We start from the raw sequence: 22,302 nt of genomic DNA, 5'->3' as shown, positions 1-22,302 counted from the left end.
AGAGTTTAGATATAAGGTACTATTTGCCCGGGATATTATTACCCTTTTCCTTGTGAAGTCATTTTCTATGGTCAACTTTTCCCTCTGTTGGAGAAATTTAATGTGTAGTTTAAGAGAGTTTAGCTATAGGGTACAATTTGCCCGGGATATTATTACCCTCCTCCGTGAGAATTCATTTTTCCTTGGTAATTTTTACCCTTTTTAGTCGAATTTTACTGTGTAGTTCAAGCGAGTTTTTGCTATAGGGTAAAATTTGCCCGGAAAACTATTACCCTCTTTCGTGAGAAGTAATTTTTCCTGGTCAATTATTACCCTCTTTAGGAGAAATTTACTATGTTGTTCAAGCGACGTTAGCTATAGAGTACAACTTGCCCGGGAAATTATTATCCTATTTCGTCAGAAGTCATTTTTTCTTGGTCAAATATTACCCTTTTTAGGAGAAATGTATACCGTAATTCAATAGAGTTTAGCAAGAGGGTACTCTGCCCGGGATTTTATTACCCTCTTTCCTGTGAAGTCTTTTTTTCCTGGTCAATTATTACCCTCTTTAGGAGAAATTTACTGTGTAGTTCAAGCGAGTTTAGCTTTAGGGCAAAAATTTGCCAGGGATATTATTACCCTCTTTCGTCAGAAGTCATTTTTTCTTGGTCAAATATTACCCTTTTTAGGAGAAAAGTATACTGTAATTCAATAGAGTTCAGCAAGAGTGTACTATTTGCCCGGGATATTATTACCCTTTTTCCAGTGAATTCACTTTTCCTGGTCAATTATTACCCTCTTTAGGAGAACTTTGCTGTGTAGGTCAAGCGAATTTAGCTGTAGGGTACAACTTGCCTGGGTTATTATTACCCTCTTTCGTGAGAAGTCATTTTTCCTGGTAAATTATTACCCTTATTAGGAGAAATGTATAGTGTATTTCTATAGAGTATACAAGGGGGTACTATTTGCCCGGGATATTATTACCCTCTTTCGTGAGAAGTCATTTTTTCATGGTCAGTTATTACTTTTCTTAGGAGAAATGTGTACTGTAATTCTATAGAGTTTAGCTATAAGGTACTATTTGCCCGGGATATTATTACCCTTTTCCATGTGAAGTAATTTTTTACTGGTCAAATTTTACCCTCTTTTGGAGAAATATACTGTGTAGTTTAAGCTAGTTTAGCTACAGGGTACAATTTGCCCGGGATATTATTACCCTTCTCCGTGAGAATTCATTTTTCCTGGTCATTTTTACCCTCTTTAGGCGAATGTTACTGTGTAGTTCAAACGAGTTTAGCTATAGGGTACAATTTGCCCGGGAAATTATTATCCTTTTTCGTGAGAACTCATTTTTTCCTGGTCAATTATTACCTTCTTTAGGAGAAATTTACTGTGTAGTTCAAGCGAGTTTAGCTATAGGGTACAATTTGCCCTGAATATTATTTCCCTCTTTCGTGAGAACTCATTTTTTCCTGGTCAATTATTACCCTCTTTAGGAGAAATCTACTGTCAAGTTCAAACGAGTTTACCTTTTGGGTACAATTTGCCCGGGATATTATTTCCCTCTTTCGTCAGAAGTCCTTTTTTCCTGTTCAATTATTACCCTTCTTAGGAGAAATGTATAGTGTAATTCTTTAGAGTTTTGCAAGAGGGTACTATTTGCCCGGGATATTATTATCCTTTGTCCTGTGAAGTCATTTTTTCCTGGTATTTTTACCCTCTTTAGGAGAAATTTACTGTTTAGTTCAAGCGAGTTTAGCGATATGGTACCATTTGCCCGAGAAATTATTACAATCTTTCGTGAGAAGTCATTTTTTCCTTGACAATTATTACCCTTCGGAGGATACATTTACTGTGCAGTTCAAACGAGTTTTGCTATAGAGTACAATTTGCCCGGGATATTATTACCCTCTTTCGTGAGAAGTCATTTTTTCCTTGTCAATTATTACCTTTCGGAGGATACATTTACTGTGAAGTTCAAGCGAGTTTGGCTATAGAATACAATTTGCCCGGGATATTATTACTCTCTTTCGTGAGAAGTCATTTTTTCCTAGTCAATTATTACCCTCCTTAGGAGAAATTTACTGTGTGGTTCAAGCGAGTTTAGCCAAAAGGTTCATTTTGCCCGGGAAATTATTACCCTCTGACGTGAGAAGTCATTTTTTCCTTGTCAATTATTACCCTTCGGAGGATACATTTACTGTTTAGTTCAAGCGAGTTTGGCTATAGAGTAAAATTTGCCCGGGATATTATTACCCTCTTTTGTGAGAAGTCATTTTTTCCTGGTCAAATATTACCCTTCTTAAGAGAAATGTATACTGTAATTCTATATTGTTTAACAAGAGGGTACTATTTGCCCGGGATATTATTACCCTTTTTCCTGTGGTCTTTTTTCCTGTTCAATTATTACCCTCTTTAGGAGAAATTTACTGTGTAGTTCAAGCGAGTTTAGCTATAGGGCACCATTTGCCCGGGATATTATTACCCTCTTTCGTGAGAAGTCATGTTTTCTTGGTCAAATATTACCCTTCTTAGGAGAAATGTATACTGTAATTCAATAGAGTTTAGCAGGAGGGTTCTATTTGCCCGGGATATTATTACCCTTTTTCCTGTGAAGTCAATTTTTCCTGGTCAATTATTACCCTCTTTCGGAGAAATTTGCTGTGTAGTTGAAGCGAATTTAGCTATAGGGTATAATTTTCCCGGGTAATTATTACCCTGTTTCGTGAGAAGTCATTTTTTCCTGGTCAATTATTACCCTTCTTAGGAGAAATGTATAGTGTTTTTCTGTAGAGTTTAGCAATGAGGTACTATTTGCCCTTGATATTATTACCCTTTTTCCTGTGAAGTCATTTTTTCCCGGTCAATTTTTACCCACCTTTCAACAATATATTTGATTGACATGTAGGGTAATATTTTCACGATAATATTTGTACTCCTATTGTTGACGTCAAATTTTCCCGGGCAAATTTTTCCCTTCAGGGTAATAATTTGCTAGGGTAAAAATTGCCCGTTACACCGGGATCGTACGTAATCCAGGTCTCAGGTCTCTTTCTTCTTTGCCCCTCCCCTGGATAGTGTGCTTGCCGAGAAACGTTATCATACATGATGGGCTTAAGGCTGTAAATGCTGGTAATGAGCATAAATCTGTAAAAATAAATAAATGTTCTTGCGAATATGGAACACACATTAGTATAATCAATACTAACAGTAAATACTCCTGCAGAATGAAATTTGAAATGTACTAAGCTATATTCCACTTCACCCGAATTGGTGTATGGTATCAGGAAATAAGCTCGCAGTGCACTGGTCCCAAACCTTCAGTGAGGAATATAATCATTTATTATTGTACATAAATATGAACAAAATCAATTATGAATGATTAGATTCCTCACTGAAGTATTGTAACAGCACAATGCACGCTTATTGGCTGATGCCACACGCCAATTCAGGTGACGCGGAGTATAGAACATGTAACTGACGTTAGTTTGACATATTTTGAGCTTTGAGTCATCCGCATTTATGCCACAGATATAGATGAGCATTTTTAGAAAAAAAAAGCAGATAATAGTATCATAGTAACAGTTGTGTAAATAGGTTAATGCTAACTTGTATGCTGTTCATCTTACCATTTTCCCAACGTACAAAAGTAAGAGCTTTGACAACTCCACGATTGTTCTTCTTTGCCAAATAATCTAAATGAATGTAGTCAAAAGTGAAATGACAAATGAAATCTTTGAGTTTACCTCCAAGGTTATGCCGGGTAGGCCAAAGGAATCAATGTACATAATAGTAATGGTGAGATGAAGAAAGTGAGAGGAAACGGTAGAATTTCGAGGGAACCCATGCACTTCCTGATTATAAGTAGAGATCAGGCAACATCAAGTTTTCGCGATTCTCTGTCTTCCTTCTGAATATTGATCTTTTGTGTGAATGAGAATTTTTTTAAAAATAAATTTCGGTTTCATTTTTTTGTTTGTTTTTAATTTCGGTATACACACTGTATAGAAATTATATTTGAGTTCACTTACGCATCTGTTTTATTGATATGGAAAAGCATATGCCACATCCACTAGACATTAGAACAGAGTTACAAAGCAGTAATTTGCACTAAGTTCGAATGTATTTTCTCACGTAATATTGTAAGGACAGTAAAATATTTTGAAACTGAATGTTGAGTCTAATAATTTGAACACGTCTGTAAATCCTATTACCTCGTGTTAAATCAACAATCAAACATTACGGAAGCTAGTCATTCACATTTGTGTGAAATAAATGCACATAACTTGAATTTTCCTAGTGATAAATGAATCGACTAACAATAGCTATACTCCAGCTGTCAATTACCTGCTCATTTTCCCTATAACGATTAGGAGCCTTTATTTATTTATTAAGATCACATAGGGAGGCTTATAGTGTTGTAGTGTTAGTACATCAGGCCGTCACTGCGCAGGATAACTTTTGAACGGATACGCTGAATGACCGCCTCGCCTCATTTCTAAAGATAACAAAGCAGAAATGAAACTCATCTAAAATATGATCAAATATATGGTTTTATATCACTAGCCTAAATATGATCTTAATCTAAAGTGTGGTTTAAATATGCATGTATATGACGATTGAAAACGACATTTTTCTATTCACAAGAGTAAGAAATTTGTTTAATTATACTTATAAAATATAACAGGATAAATATATCCTGTTATATTCTTCCCGCATTATTATTATTATTATTATTATTATTTTGCTTGCAAATATTGAGTCTAGATTAGGTTCGAACATATAATTATAGGACCGTTTCACAATATCTACAGCTCACTCAAAATAAAAGATTCAATTAAGTATTTGTAAAGTTGAAAAATACGGAGAATAGGAAAGTATTTTATTAATAACTAACAGAACATTTAAAATTTCCGAAATTTTAATGTATGATTGTTTCGAAAAACTAATTAATCTCTCGAAAAAAATGCTGCTGTATGCAGTAAATAAAATATAGACACAGTCGTACATGGGGCACGTTACGGGACTGTATACATACATCGAACGTTCACTGAACGTACTTTGGGTATATGTATGCTATGTGTGTTGTGTCTCCTTATTCATATCAGTTACCTGTTTAGTTTTAAATATAACAACTATATTGACATAATTTAGTGTGTAGAGATTAATGACACTATTGATGTCTTAATGTGTGACTTTTTGTTTCAGGTCTGTTGGTGAGGAATGCAAAACAGGCAGTTGAAAATTAAAGAAAAAAGGAAAACAAATGATTTCAAGGACAGGCCTATGTTCACTTCAAATACTAATTTGAAATATTTTTTAAAACAATAAAGAGGTTCATTCGTAAGCCAAAAAGTTAAATTGTGAAAAAAAGTGAACTGAAATGGTTTAAATAAACATTTGTGTTATAAGATGAAAGGATGTGTACGAATAACCCGAAGTTGGCTTGAAATATATATTAATAGTTTAATAAATATGTTAGTCTTACTTTATCTTTTTTCATTAATATATGTACTGCACATTAACTTTCCCATAAACAAAATGGAAGTCAACTTTGTACAGTCACCAACGTAAGTACCTGGACCCTGATCCGTTATAATTCTGTTACATGAAATCTAGGTATTTATGTAGATAACTGTACAATCATCTTTTGATTTCATCACGTGTGGAGAAATTACACATATGATAGTCACGTGCAATTAGTGTTCAATTCTTAGTTTTGTAATGTTGAAGAATAAAGCTACAACAAGGGCGTATGTCCTTTTTTGTGGAGAGACTTGTAAAATGTAGTTGAATAATTCTTCACAGTGTTTTGGAGTTTCTTTTTAGGAGTTAATGTATTCCAAATATAATATCCGCGTAAAAATGAAAGATCTGATTTCTGAAGTACATTTTACAATGTTTTTTTACAGTGTTTTACAAGTACTGTTCGATTACTATCCACTTTTTATATAGCCTTTATTGTTTAATGTCATTTTTGTTTTCACAGCTACGTTAGTCAGACCGATTTGTGTGTGTACAATTATGGACGTCGAATGTAGTCCAAATTATGGTTGGCTCGTAAGAGAAATCACATCGGTAAAAACTAAAGTTTTCTCGCCTCGAATTAAGGGGAGAACGCTACCTCATCCACTAAATAAATGTTGCACATTGTTATACTTCAACAATATGCATTCTTTAATGGATGAGTTAGCGTTCTCCCGTTAGTTCGAGGCGAGAAAACTTTAGTTTTTACCGATGTGATTTCTCTTACGAGCCACCTATAATTATCACTACATTCGAAAACTATAATGGTACACACACAGATCGTCTGACTAACGTCCTGTGGATGTCCCTCTACATACCTATGAAACGTCCAGTAGATGTCCATCTACACACTTATGAAAAGTCCAATGGACGTCCCTCCACATACTTATGAAACGTCCAGTGAATGTACACTGAACATTCGATGTACGTCCGTTTTGCCCCTATGGACGAATACTGGACGTCGGTGTACGTTCATACAACTCCGTATCTGGCATCCATTCGACATACATTGTACTTCCAGACAGGTCAAAATCGGATGTCCATTGGACGTAGATTGCACTTCCATACGGTCTAATGGAAGTTTTCTGGACAAAAGATTTACGTCTATAGAGGTTTACATCGACGACCAGTGAATGTCCATAAACGTACACTTTGATGTCCACATGACATACAGTGAACGTCTTCTTACGTCCATAAACGTCTTATGGGCGTCGGCAATGTCCCACAATGACTCACTGGCTCACCAACAAATGAACATGTAATGGAAGTTCCATGGACAACTATTAAGATCTATACAAACGTCCAGTGGACATACGCTTAATGTCCCGTTAAGGTACACTTTACGTCCATGGTGAACCATCTATGGACGTTTACCATACCATACTCGCGAGGTGACATTTGGAAGTAGTAAGTTGGTTCATGTTACGTCCAGAGGAACTGAATCGGCTCAATTTCTGGACGTCCTTCGTCAATTTTTGGACCATATATGGACGTACTGCGGACGTGCCTGTGCTGTGTGGGATCTAAATTTACGTTTCAAATAATATACGTGATCACATAATTTATACAGATTTTGTTATCTAAGATTCTATTTGTTTACTGGTAAAGCACAAATTATATAATTATTTTGTTCAGATATATAAAAAGAAGTGTGAAGGGCAATATTCAGTTGTATTTCTAGCCTTGCAAGAATGTCATTGTTATAAGATTTACCATTACAAAATATTCATTTCCACAAAATCAAAATAAGTGATGTTACTTCCATGTAACATGAAGAACACTCAGGGATACTACTAAACGAAGCCTCACATACCGTGAGTTGTGAACTGTGCTAGGGATCACCATATACACAGTAGTAAGCGATATGCTTTGATTGATGCTAGTATTCCAAAACAAAATAAGATTTTTTCCAAATTTTATATTCAAGATAATCTAATAAAAAAACGCTATTAGTGATTTAACAATAGTTGTTGAGTATTTTCACGTACTCCGTAATTCATGGCAAAGTCTTGTCATTCCAATGTTGACATATAATGTGTACAGAGTAACCTTATGGGAAAATTATAGGCAAAGAGCAAATCTATATAATTCAAAATTGTAATAATGTATTTTGATATTATATTATTAAGTATAACCGGAAAAAATATAAAAAAGGGTGATGTTAGTTTAATTTTAGAATACACAATCAAAGAAAAGAACTGGCGCTTGCCAAAGTATTTTGTACATTGATAATGTGTATGCAAACGGATGTGCTAAAAATAGAGATGCAAAAAAGCCGGCTTGTTTGAAGGAATGGTTCGCAGGGCAGCCTGAGATTGATTTAATTGACTGGCCGCCTCGTGGAGCAGACCTCAATCCCATGGAAAATATGTGGGCAGAAGTGAAGCGTACTCTAAGGGACAGTTGGCCTGAGGCAGATTCACCAAGAACTCAGGATGACCTGTGGCATCTTGTTTCCGGAGCATGGCTGGAGGTAGAGGAAAGAGATAGATTTGTCACCCATTTAATAGATTCCATGCCCAGAAGAACGGGGCGTGTTTTAAATTCAGAAGGGTCTTGAACACAATATTAATGTCCCCGCCTTAACTCCCGAAAACAGCCCTTTTCAGGGCTACCTAAACGCTTCTGAAAATATTTCTAGAAGTAAACCACACATTGTATCCGATTTCAGTGCAATTCTTCTAACAAAAAAAATTGTAAATCGCTGCAGGCTTTGAACTCAAGACCTCTTCATTGCCAAGCCCGTAATCCACCAGTGAGCTAACATGGACACGCACCCCAAACACGATTTTCAGTTTCTGGTATTTGATGACAATGATCCTCATATACGTTGCAAATGGTGTATTCAACTTGGGATATTCCGCAACACACACACACACACACACACACACATAAACAAAGCGAGAGAGAGAGAGAGAGAGAGAGAGTGAGAGATGAATATAAAAAAATATATTCAACGTATTCGAATGAGACTCTAAGTAACGACATTCCGTTCTAAAGAGTATTTGTGTTTCTTCCCGTGACGTTAAGGGGATCGGGAAAAATTATGTGTCTTGAAGTAAGATCTGACTTTGGATACTCTGTTTATACACTTTCTATATCCGTAGGAATATACTGTATTTCACGAATGTAAATGACGTGCTGTAATAAGAATATTGTGAAGTTACAACTGTATGACAAATAGCAGCAAATAAATACACTACATAATTTATTTATTGCTATTGAACGATTTTCCTAACTTGTATTTAACATTCTCATATATAATACCGACCTACTATGGACACCTACCTATCTCAGATATTATATTTTAAACATAACAATTACTATGTTCTGCAATGATTATGTTATATATATACAACTGATGTGTTTTAATGTCATTATTTAATATAATTTTTCATGCATTGCGGAAAATACAATTTCATTAAAAAAATTATTGACCCAGATGGGAATCGAACTCGTAACCTTAAAATTTAAAATCCGACACCTTACCAGTGAGCTAACACATGCTTCTAGCGAAACATGTGTAACGGTTCTCAAGATAATTATGACATTCATATCCACTACAAACGCTGTTTTTGTTCTACTTTGACTTTTATTTTAGTACTCAGGCGAGAATTATGTTCTATGTCTTAACTTTGAGCATTCTGCTACATAGGGAAAGATTCGCTTACGTATTTAATGTTCCATCACGTATGAAGAGCTAAATGACAAACAAGCATGTTATGACATTAACATAAGGTTCCGAAATATCGTATCATTAAGTATTTCAATCAATGTTGCTTTTTTCTACACTTGGTAACAATTCTTATTATATTTAAAAGAAGAAAAACACATCTGCAAACTTTTTCCCTATAGCAAAGTCTGGCTTGGAGGTTCGAACCTGGTTTACTTTTTTCCGAAGATACCCGAAGTTGGACTTAAAAAATTTTTGCCTCAAAACGCCAATAAAGAATGCGCTCAACCTTTTTGACACAAGGTGTACATCCGATACATCTGAAAACGGAGCTTTCATTGTGCCTAGCGAACCACTATACTAGTGTTGGTCGACTTGTTTTCTCCGTATTGAAAGGCAAGTAAAGCCATGTAATGAGTTGAGGATAAAAAGAAGTAAACACCTGTAACGCCATACGGGCTAGCAGCGCCAACTGTGGCTGTTATAAGAACTAGGTAGGTATCGGTATCAAAAGGGAATGGCCAGCTCCACTTTTACATAAGTTATCTGCCTGGCAATAACAAATTGTGATTATATTGTGTGAGCAAAATTGTACACGATGTCCAATAAAAGTCAATTTTATTGTTCATTACATATTGATAATTTTGTAAAGTTAGTGAGATTCGATTTATTCCGGTCCTATTGTTATAGAACAAACATAGTTGGTAGTCTGTTACTATTAGTTTAATGTGGTACGTGGGAAGTCATATGTGACTTGGTAAACTGAATTTTGCATTTATAATTTGATTTAAGCATTCATATATTTAGTTCAGTGTTGAGATTGATACTCAGTGCTTTGTTTGTAAATTCAATATAAATATGAGTTTTAGCAGATATATTTGATTATATTTTATAAGTTTTAAAAGAATCTATGGGAATGTAATGATTTTCCCCATTACATTCCCACAGATGAAGAATTAATCAAATAGTATTCCATTACAGTAAGGATGCAATTATTAGTATCTCCTTGCTCGTATTTACATTTATGAGCTTATTTTTTTCAATTACAGGTATGATATTTGTTCAGAATTGAGCAATACTAAAACAATCCTTATTAGTTATGAAATAAACCTTGTTAAACATAATTAAATGTGGGGGTTTGCTATGTAGTTACGCCCTGCCGGATAACGAGGGGTTAGGTATATAGATTTTTATTCAGTTACCTTGACAGGCGTTCCAACCATTGGCTATATTATATACATTAAAGAACTCATCTGTACTTACCAAGGTTTGAAGTTCTTAGTTAAACATTTTGTTTCATTTAAAGATTCAATACTTATATTTCTGAGACATTATTCTCGGCATTTCTTAACAAACGACGAGCTTATAGCAATTAACTTGCAGGTACCAAACCTCACTTTTTGAAGGGAATAAACATTGAACTTTACTTACTGCAAGAGACAGTAATAATAAATTAATGTAATTAAGTTCATTAGTATTGTCAGAGTATTGATCTTAGGTAGTAATTTGTATGTATCTCTTTTTACTTTAAAGCACTAAGTGACGTGTTCCATAACGAGTAAAAATGTACGAGGAGCCCAATCCAGAAAAAGTGCACGTGCAATGATGAAATTTTAGTTATTCTACACACTCCTTCCGAAGTTCAATACATTTCCTTGTACAGTGCTCAAGTTTTACAGACCAGTTAAAAAAATCTGGAGACTTCCTCGCACCAGTTTTCATAACTCTACCCACATCAGATCTAAAATGGCATCCTTTTAAGTAATGTTTAAGGTTACGCAATAAATAATAGGTAAATGAACCAAACCTGGGTAGAAAAGAGAATGATCTAGACATTGAAAACCTAAATCAGGCAATGTCACTTGCGTTTTCAGTGCAGATTGACAAGTTTATTCTCCTGAAGGAAGATAATTTCTCCCTTTTCTTTTCTTTATCATTTCGTTTTCAATCTTTCTTTCAGTTTTGTAATGGGGATATTCTGCATTAAATGTCTAACCTTTGGGCAGGTAGTCTATGAGCTCGAATCGATCCTTATCCCAGAAGACTGTTGCAAAGATTTTCTCAACCTATTTCAGTCTTTTAGCTTCTTGGGGAGATGGGTAAATGAGTGCTACTACTCCACTGACTGTTGTTTTGTTTCATTATTCTAATGGTATAAAAATATTTGGCCATGATTACTCTTCATGACAGAAATAAATCATTACTGCGGTCAGAAAGGCAGAAGACTTTCTTTGATGCCGTAACTCATTCAAACTTTTGATCTCCTGACAGATTGTATTCCATTGGGCCGAGAGCTTGGCATGCACAAGTCATTATGAATTATGCTACTGACACACTCCAGAGAAATGTCCACAATCTCGGCCCCATTTTTGATGAAATTCTACAATTTTCAAGATTAAAGTCACAAATTGCATCCATGATTTCGGGGACAGTTACTGTTTTCTGTAATCTTGGATGCATCATGTTTTGAGAAATCCCCACGTTCAATATGTGTCACTCACTTCTTCACTACTGTATATAACAAAGGAGGGTCCTGTAGTATTTCTGTCATTGAAGATGAATTTACTTCGGTGACCCTCCATGAAGTAACAAAAATTTTATGACAGCTCTGATCTCGAAGTTCATGAAATTCGTTGGTTGGTCATACATATGCTTAACCACTTCAGAAGACTAAACACCAAAAATAGATTTTCATTATTCATTTGATAACTTGCATTTCTACATATAGAAAATTATTTTTCAACATTATACAATTCATCATCTTAACTATATTCATTGTGGGTTGAGATACGACTTTTTGAACAGAACTAAGTAATTAACATATAATACTACGTAGTGGCGTATTTATGGGAAACCTCCGTGCTTACGTCATCTTCGAAATTTTATTTACTATTTTAAAGTATATGAAATATCTTGCAGAATTTTTACATTTCTAGGAATAAAGTTAGCAAAGCCCTCCGAAAACAATGTATTAAATACGCTAATCTTACTGCTTATGATATAAACGAATATTTTACTTGTAGCACACGCAAAAGTCGTTCAATTTATGTTTAGGTTATTAAAAGTTGTATTAGAAATATTTTATCAGCAGATGTTATCTTATTTGTTTGTTGCAAATTTACCTGCAATAAGTATAATTTATATTGTAAGGATCCCCTCCTTCAGCGCAACCACATATCACCACAACACGTGCTACTATTTACAAACACCACAAGCAGGCGAGAAACTAGAACCAAGAAGACACGAAACCAAAACGATGTAGCCGAGGTGGAATAAGCAACCACCAGACTATCTACAAAAGTAAAGTCGGAAGAGAAACCAACTATTAGTTTACTACTGATCAAATAACCCACACCAGTTCCCTAGGTCGCTTTGGGCTAAGAAAATCACCTATACTTAAACCCGAAGTCGATTTGGGCTAGGGAAACCTAACCACATTTAAACATCGCGATGCTGCATTGGGCTGTGGAGCTTTTCCTCTAAGCATTCAACTAAAATCTCCGCAGATGTTCTGGAGGCTGCATTGAGCTTAAGGGGCACCATGCAAGACACCTTTCTCTTTCATCTTGGTTTATCATAAGTAAAAATTCTATTAGATTATTGTTTGTATATTGAGAGTTATTTGTATTTTTATTTTGTAATAAAATTGGTGAAGCGTAAAACACAATTACCGTTATTGACTCTACCACAATAGTCATTTCGTGGTGATAGGCCCGAAAGTTTTGTACGGGACTTTCATTTAATTAACGGAATTCTTTTTTAACTTGGTACAGAAAAAATAGTTCTATAGCGTTTTTTTCTAATTTTCGATTTTTCCTCTCTTCAATTCTTCTTCTTCTTCTAGTGCGATTTTACGTCGGAGACGAGGTCTTTTAGACAGACGAATAGAACTGGAGACAATACCAACGGAACTATTGGGAATACGACGGACAAGCATCAAACATGCCATTCAGTGTGCACCACCTTACTAAATATTCTGGCCATGTACTGTACATGAAGACCCAGATAAATTTTTTATACTTTATGACCACATGGCCATTATGCAGTCATAGTCGCCAGCGAAAAAGGAAAGAAGTCTTGACTATATACCTTCAGGATACCACTTTGGATTTAGTTCTACAACATAAACATAAAAATCAATACGGGACACTAACTTACGAAAACTCTAAAAGATAAACTAGTAGCATTGAGTCGAATGAAGATGTCATAATATAAAGCAGAACAAGAACTATTTCAAATTCAGCAGGGACTGATGAAGCCATAGAGGGTAATATTTTTACACAAATTAAGGTCTATAGGGCAGTTGTTACCGGACGCGTCGGAGCAGCAGAAAATTCATCATTTATCATTAGGTATTCCGAGAAATTGTCTTTATAAAATAACACTCGAAAGATTTGAAACAGTTTAGGCGCTACAAGAAAGGTTAACTCAATTGGAATCCACCAGAGGTCTATTATGGAAGAAGATCATGTAGAATTAGTACAGAAATCATACAAATTATATGGCCAAAATTACGTACTTATTCCTCATAGTCCATCACATTTGTCACCAAACAATACTCTAATGCTATACAGAATTCAACAACTTTATCAACAGAGACATCCTGTACAGATGCAACGTACTTTACAGCCACCTGCTTATCTTCCCGGAACTTCATACCGAGTTAGAAATTGTCAATCTAATCCAACAGTAGCATCCTGTTAAAACCCATATCCAGTCACCAAGATCTATAATACTAATAGGCCTAGAGATGTTCCCAACCCAGAAAAAATCCTCAATCTGATTTTCCCGCTAAGGATAACAAGATGGAGGAAGTTTCCCACGTTATTTCTCTGTCCTCCTATAATAATACACCCAAGAGTGGAATACAAGGGAACAGGAAAGAAACAATAATTTCAAAATTAAGGGAAAGGGAAGAAACAACGGGGACCCTCTGAGAATCAACAAACCACCCTTGTAGAAGACGAAGTACTGGTCTGTACGGTTTGCGGAAAGCCTTTTCATGGTGCTTCTGTGTGTTTTATAAGCCAAAAACGCATAAGGTTACCCCTTGGAAAGAGGCCGATTCTCAGAAAGAGTAAAATTCTAATACAGGCAGTGTAGCATTTCATAAGAACGATTAACAGGATGTCAACTGCGAGATTTCTATTCGTGAAGAACAATCGGAAAATTTTACTTACCGGCGAGAAAACATTACGTTGTAGAATTAAAGTGACAAGTCAATTTTTAATATCAGTGTTAAAATCGGACCAAAATTAGCTATAGCTTTCACTGTTAGTAACGTTTAACTTTGGCCTTCGGACAGTCTACCTCCTAGTACAGAATTATTTCAATTTCCGACTGTTGTAAAAGTTGCCCACAAATTTGGGTGTACAGCAGTCAGATACAAGCCGGGAAAGTATTAGAGTGATTTACCCAAAAACAAGCATTGAGAAAGAAGTAGCATTTTGCAGTAGAAGATTCACAAAGGTCGATCAGAAGTCGAGCATATGGCAAACAGAACTCTTCACCCTTATATATACATTAAGAAAATTCATATACTCGTATTATGTTCTTAATAGAAAATTTAACCTTCATGTAGATGAATAATCCCTACTCAATTTAATTAAGCAATGAGATAAAGTAGGGAAATATACAAAATATAAATTATTTCTGGCAGATTATAATTTTCACATACAATATTTGCCTGGCTCTAAGCACCCCGCCATTATTATCAGCAGTTAGAAAAAAAGAATGATTTTAATAAAGAAGAAAACAAAGAAAATGAAGAAGAAAAAGGTGACGACTACTACGCAGTCCGTACTAATAGTCTCGAGGTTAATGTTGTTCAGAGTGTGGAGCGCGACCCCTTACCAAACATAGCAGGGGAACAATGCAAATATTACAACTATAAAGATATAATTTCATATTTAGAAGAAAGGGAACCAGAGAAACCATCAAGAGTTAGGTCAGCACAACTCTTGGTCTTAAAGACGGCAAACATTATAAAACTCAAAATCATCCTAATTACGGACTATTACATCTTCCATGTATACCGAAGTCTTTAGTCAACTCGTGGTTTACAGACTTTTACAGCCTCCCGGTCCTGACTTTGGGTTCATAAAATCTTATAAAAATTATATAAGGAAATTTTATACGCCACATCTTAAGATTTATCTCGTACATAAGATGGCCAGATTGTCTGAAAACTAAAAGGCTACCAGAGGAGAAACACTCTGAGCTGTTGAACCATCCTCTAGGAGACATTGCAACAGCTTGTGTCTATGACGACCTTGAGCCATTACCAAGCGAAGAAGGACGAAATAAGTAGCAACGGAATTAGCCACGCCTTATGTAGTTGCAGAGAAAGTGGGCTCAATACCTGCCGAAAACAACAATTTTTTAAGAACATGACATCATTTTAAACTCTAGAGCATTTACGAAATTATGTTTGGACCAACATTCAGTATACGGAGCTGCTCGTTTACAGAAAACCCAAAGAACAACAACTTCACCTTAAATTTTTTTCAGCATACAACTACGCTTCAGTTGGGCTGTGGAGCAAATGAAGAAAACTATACAGGACTGTCTTAAATTTTTCGCACAAGAACATCACACGGACTGGGAAAAAGGGCTACCGCATGTTATTTTCGGAATTAACACCTATATACAAGGTGACACCAGATACTCATCTAGCTTTTTATTATATGGATATGAGTCTATAATTGCAACAGATTGCACATTTGAGTGTAATCAGACTGTACGAGTCAATAAAGACAAATTAACAGAAAGTAGAAATAAGATCATACATCATCTGCAGCAAGCGTATATGAACCAAAAGAAGTACTACGATAAACGGCATAGACAGACGTCCTATCAGCCAGGAGATTTAACATTAATCTACTTTCTATGAGGAAGCAAGGACAACCGCAAGCTCATATGAGGAACCTGCAAAGAGTTTAGACAAATTATTTCCACATTTGTACCTTGTATGAACTACCTCCCAAATATGTTTTATTTACTTATTTATTTCATTGAAGCTTAAAATATATAAAACGATAATCATGCCTGTTGTTCTGTATGGTGGGGAAAATGGTCGCTTACTCTGAGGGAAGAATATAGACTGAAAGTATTTGAGAGCAAGATTTTGAAAAGAATATTCGGACCCAAGAGGAATGGGAATGGGGAATGGCGGAAACATCATAACTAGAAACTACATAATTTATACGGTTTGTCCAACATTGTTGAGGTCGTCAAGTCTAGGAGGCTTAGGTGGGCAGGTCATATAGCTAGAATGGAAGAAAGTAGAAACGCTTTCAAAGTCTTAACTGGAAGACCCATCGGGAGACGACCATTAGGAAGACCTAGGCGCAGATGGGAGTACAATATTAAGATGGATCTCACAGAGATAGGAATACAAATCAGAAACTGGATTTAATTGGCTAAGGATAGAAGTCAGTGGAGAGCTTTTGTGAACGCAGCATTGAACCTCTGGGTTCCATAGGCCATAGAGTTAGTTATTTGATAAGGACATCACAACAGACTTAATGTCCAGTTCCGGTGTCGTGTACATCAAATACATTACTATCCGTGACAAGCTATCCATGTTAATTATCCAGAAGTTATTGCCTGACATTCGTTTTGAACTTGATTTCGGACATAATAAATATATGTACTATATGAAATCTAATCATTTCGTTATATGAAGCACACACACTTCACAGAGGAGACTTATGTAATATGTTAGTTCCTCCTTTTCTACAACAGAATGTCCCAATGTTTGCCGTTCTAGGCTTACCTGTTGGGGCACGTGATAATACTGTATTTCTGAAACTAATTGTGGACAATGAATTTTACTGTTTAATAATTTTGAGAACAACTGATGTTTGAAAACTAAAATTTCTTACTAACTCTTCTTTGGAGATATACTTCCGGTAGAAACCGGTTTACTTGTATGTAAGCATTTTAAAAAAATAAACTATATATTTCCTATTGCTTCAAACTATTTAGTGACATTTGGTGTCCAAACACTACAATTTTTAATTTTACATATGAAAAATATAACTTCAAAAATGTTGATTGTTTGCAGAAATCTTGTTCTATTCTATAAATTAAACCAAGATTTCTATATGCGCTACTCGTTATAGCTTCTATCTGTTGAGCAAAAATTAGTTTTCTATAAAATGTAACTCCTAAATCTTAGAAAGTATTAGGGGTAGACAAGAAAGTGCCACTTATTGTAGAAATAAAGTTAATTTGATTTTCTTTCCTCGTTGTACAGCTTTACAATTTGACACAAGCAGGACTAATTTATTCTTATCACACCATATATGAACTCTCTGTAGTTTCTGTTGAAATTTCACGTAGTTATTAATTGAACTTACTTTGGAGTATAATTTGAGATCGTCGGCAAAAAGAACTTGCGAAGTTTAAATACACAGAAAAAATATTATTAAAACAAGAAAGAACAACATGGGTCCTAGATTAAAACCTTGTGCGACTCCCGATAGAGTACTGAATTTTTCAATGACAAACAATTTATATAAAACATATTGTTTTCGGTCATGCACGTTTGATACCAGATACTACATTGCTTCTCTTGAAAAATTCAGAGATGCTACTTTCAGCAGTAAGACGTCGTGATTAACGCCATCGAATACCTTGCTAGAAATAGTGTAAACGATATATATTTGTCAGCCTATATCTAATTCTGTTGCTATAAAAATTATAAAAACTGATTAGTTTGTAGAAGTAGATCTATTACGTAAGCAGCCGTGTTGGTAAGTTGAGAGAAGGGGTTTACATGATTTAAAATTCGCGCATATATAAATAATATACTTTCAGGAATTTTGGCAAAGGTTGACAGAATAGCAGTTGGTCTCAAATTTTCTACTTCTCTACTTTTCCACATTTTGGTAATGGACAAACTAAATTTCTTTATATTTATCTGGGTAAGTATTTTTAATGACTTAAATATTAAATAGGAGTGGGTATTTAAATATATCATTACAACGTTTCACAATATAATGAGGAATGTTATCAGGACGGCAAGATGCTTTTGGTTTCAAAGCTCGCATAGCATTTTCTATTTCTTTGAGTTTTATTTCATCTAATTCAAAGTTGTCTAATATATTACATTCTTTCCAATTAGCAACCGAAGAGTCGGCGTTGTATGTGGCGGCAACATTGTTGTGAACTGAATGGAAATAATATACAAATGTAAGTACTATTTCATTGGCATGTTCGATATCATGGCCATTGTATGTAAGGGTACTTGATTACAAATGCTGTTTTTCTTTTTCGTTTATGAAAGCTTCAGATCTGGCTTGGATTGTTTTAGATGGAGCATTCTGAATTCCTTAATCTTGGCGAAACACCTATAGCAGGCCACAATTTCGAATTTCACACTAGTTAGTGCTTCGTTTGAGTTCTTCAGTGCAGCAAATCCCATCGTTAGAGCTACAAATATAACGTCTCAAGTTTTAAGTGTCATCATTCGTCTCCTAACTTCATGCCAACAGGTCAACATACTACAATCACCCTATAAATGAAATTGCCTGTTCCAGCAGCGTTAGTGCTCGTTAGTGCCATAAACATTAACTTTAGTTCTTCTATATATACAGTTGTAGGGTAACAAAATAGACCAGTTTTATGAATGCCCATAAACTTGGTGAGCCACCTATAGCAGGCCACAATTTCGATTGCACACATCGTTAGTGCTTCGTTAGAGCCCTTTAGTGCCGCAAACCCCATCACTAGAGCAACAATTATAACGCCTCAAGTTTTAAGCGTCATCATCGGGCTGATAAGTTAATGCCAACAAGTCAACGTACCAAAATCACCCCATACATGAAATTGCCAGTTCGAGCAGCGTTACTGCTGACTAGTGGCGAGAACGTTAACTTTACTGCTCCTATACAAACACTTTTTGAGATAACAAAATTGGTCCGTTTTATGAAACTGGGAATCCACCTATAGCAGACCACGATTTCGACCACATATATCGTTAGTGTTTCATTAGTGCTCGTTAGTGATGCATATCACATTGTTAGTGCTCAAAAGACAACCAGTATATTTTTAAAATTATTTTTCCACCTAATTTCATATTAAGAAGCCGCGTGGAAATCACAGCAGACCACAGTCTCGGTATTACCCATTGTTTCATCGTTAGTGTTCGCTAGTGCTGAATTTCCAATGTTAGTTTCTTCATAAATAAGGCCAATATTTTTAAACAAACCATTATTTGCCTTGTACTAAAACGGTACGTTGTATATTATTGTAAATATGTATTTGTTTATGGTTTTGGGCCATAAGATATTTCAAATTTGTACTAGGCTGGCTGATATTTTTACTATCTGAAGAAGAGAAAGAAATATTTAAATAATGAGATTGTGAATACGTGGTTGGCAGGGCAAATAAATATATATATAGAATATATATAAATGGAATCAAACTAAGGAATGTAGTGTATTATTGAAGGCACAAATATTATTATTATATAAAAAAGGAAAAACCAGTGTAAAAATATCGTTGTATATGGTGCCCGGAGTGGAAAAGTAGTTAGTATTGTTTCTGAAGTATAGTAAAAAACAATCACGATAGAGCCATATATTAATTGTACTATTTTACGGAGTGGCCGGGTTATATGTAAAGATATGGTGAGTATTAATGACAGTGAAACAGTTAAAAATCAAGTAACAGATATTCAGAATCAAAAAGAATTCAGATAAATGTTGGAATTCCTAAAACTGTCCCACCAGATCAAGGAACAAGCACAGAACCAAGCACGACATAACGAAGAACTGTCCCAGGAGATCAAGGAACAGGCACAGCACAAAGTGCGACGTAACGAAGAACTGTCTCAGCAGATCAGGGAACAGGCACAGTACGAAGTACGACGTAACGAAGAACTGTCCCAGCAGATCAAGGAACAGGCACAGTACGAAGTACGACGTAAAGAAGAACTGTCCCAGCAGATCAAGGAACAAGCACAAGACCAAGCACGACATAACGAAGAACTGTCCCAGCAGATCAAGGAACAAGCACAGGACCAAGCACGACATAATGAAGAACTGTCCCAGCAGATCAAGGAACAAGCACAGGACCAAGTACGACGTAACGAAGAATTGTCCCAGCAGATCAAGGAACAAGCACAGGACCAAGTACGACATAACGAAGAACTGTCCCAGCAGATCAAAGAACAGGCACAGTACGAAGTACGACGTAACGAAGAACTGTCCCAGCAGATCAAGGAACAGGCACAGTACGAAGTACGACGTAACGAAGAACTGTCCCAGCAGATTAAGGAACAAGCACAGGACCAAGCACGACATAACGAAGAACTGTCCCAGCAGATCAAGGAACAAGCACAGGACCAAGCACGACGTAACGAAGAACTGTCCCAGCAGATCAAGGAACAAGCACAGGACCAAACACGATATAACGAAGAACTGTCCCAGCAGATCAAGGAACAATCACAGCACGAACTACGACATAACGAAGAACTGTCCCAGCAGATCAAAAACAAGCACAGGACCAAGCACGACATAACGAAGAACTGTCCCAGCAGATCAAGGAACAAGCACAGGACCAAGCACGACATAACGAAGAACTGTCCCAGGAGATCAAGGAACAAGCACGTGACGAAGTACGACGTAACGAACAACTGTCCTAGCAGATCAAGGAACAAGCACAGCACCAAGTACGACGTAACGAAGAACTGTCCCAGCAGATCAAGGAACAGGCACAGTACGAAGTACGACGTAACGAAGAAATGTCCCAGCAGATCAAGGAACAGGCATAGGACCAAACACGACGTAACGAAGAACTGTCCCAGCAGATCAAACAACAAGCATAGGACCAAGTACGACGTAACGAAGAACTGTCCCAGGAGATCAAGGAACAGGCACAGTACGAAGTACGACATAACGAAGAACTTTCCCAGCAGATCAAGGAACAAGCACAGGACCAAGTACGACGTAACGAAAAACTGTCCCAGCAGATCAAGGAACAAGCACAGGACCAAGTACGACATAACGAAGAACTGTCCCAGCAGATCAAGGAACATGCACAGTACGAAGTACGACGTAACGAAGAACAGTCCCAGCAGATCAAGAAACAAGCACAGGAATAAGCACGACATAACGAAGAACTGTCCCAGCAGATCAAGGAACAAGCACAGGACCAGGTACGACGTAACGAAGAACTGTCCCAGCAGATCAAGGAATAGGCGCAGTACGAAGTACGACGTAACGAAGAACTGTCCCAGCAGATCAAGGAACAAGCACAGGACCAAGTACGACGTAACGAAGAACTGTCCCAGCACATCAAGGAACAGGCACAGTACGAAGTACGACGTAACTAAGAACTGTCCCAGCAGATCAAGGAACAAGCACAGCACCAAGTACGACGTAACGATGAACTGTCCCAGCAGATCAAGAAACAGGCACAGTACGAAATACGACGTAACGAAGAACTGTCCCAGCAGATCAAGGAACAAGCACAGGACCAAGCACGACATAACGAAGAACTGTCCCAGCAGATCAAGGAACAAGCACAGGACCAAGCACGACATAACGAAGAACTGTCCCAGGAGATCAAGGAACAGGCACAGTACGAAGTACGACGTAACGAAGAACTGTCCCAGCAGATCAAGGATCAGGCAAAGTACGAAGTACGACGTAACGAAGAACTGTCCCAGCAGATCAAGGAACAAGCACAGGACCAAGCACGACATAACGAAGAACTGTCCCAGCAGATCAAGGAACAAGCACAGGACCAAGTATGACGTAAGGAAGAACTGTCCCAGCAGGTCAAGGAACAAGCACAGGACCAAGCACGACATAACGAAGAACTGTCGCAGCAGATCAAGGAACAGGCACAGTACGAAGTACGACGTAACGAAGAACTATCCCAGCAGATCAAGGAACAGGCACAGTACGAAGTACGACGTAACGAAGAACTGTCCCAGCAGATCAAGGAACAAGCACTGGACCAAGCACGACATAACGAAGAACTGTCCCAGCAGATCAAGGAACAGCCACAGTACGAAGTACAACATAACGAAGAACTGTCCCAGCAGATCAAGGAACAAGCACAGGACCAAATACGACGTAACAAAGAACTGTCCCAGCAGATCAAGGAAC

Source organism: Thermobia domestica, chromosome 9, assembly GCF_964235325.1.
Source record: "Thermobia domestica chromosome 9, izTheDome1.hap1.1, whole genome shotgun sequence".
Classification (NCBI taxonomy): Eukaryota; Metazoa; Arthropoda; class Insecta; order Zygentoma; family Lepismatidae; genus Thermobia; species Thermobia domestica.
The sequence above is the reverse complement of the archived record's forward strand: the minus strand, read 5'-3'. Positions refer to the sequence as shown.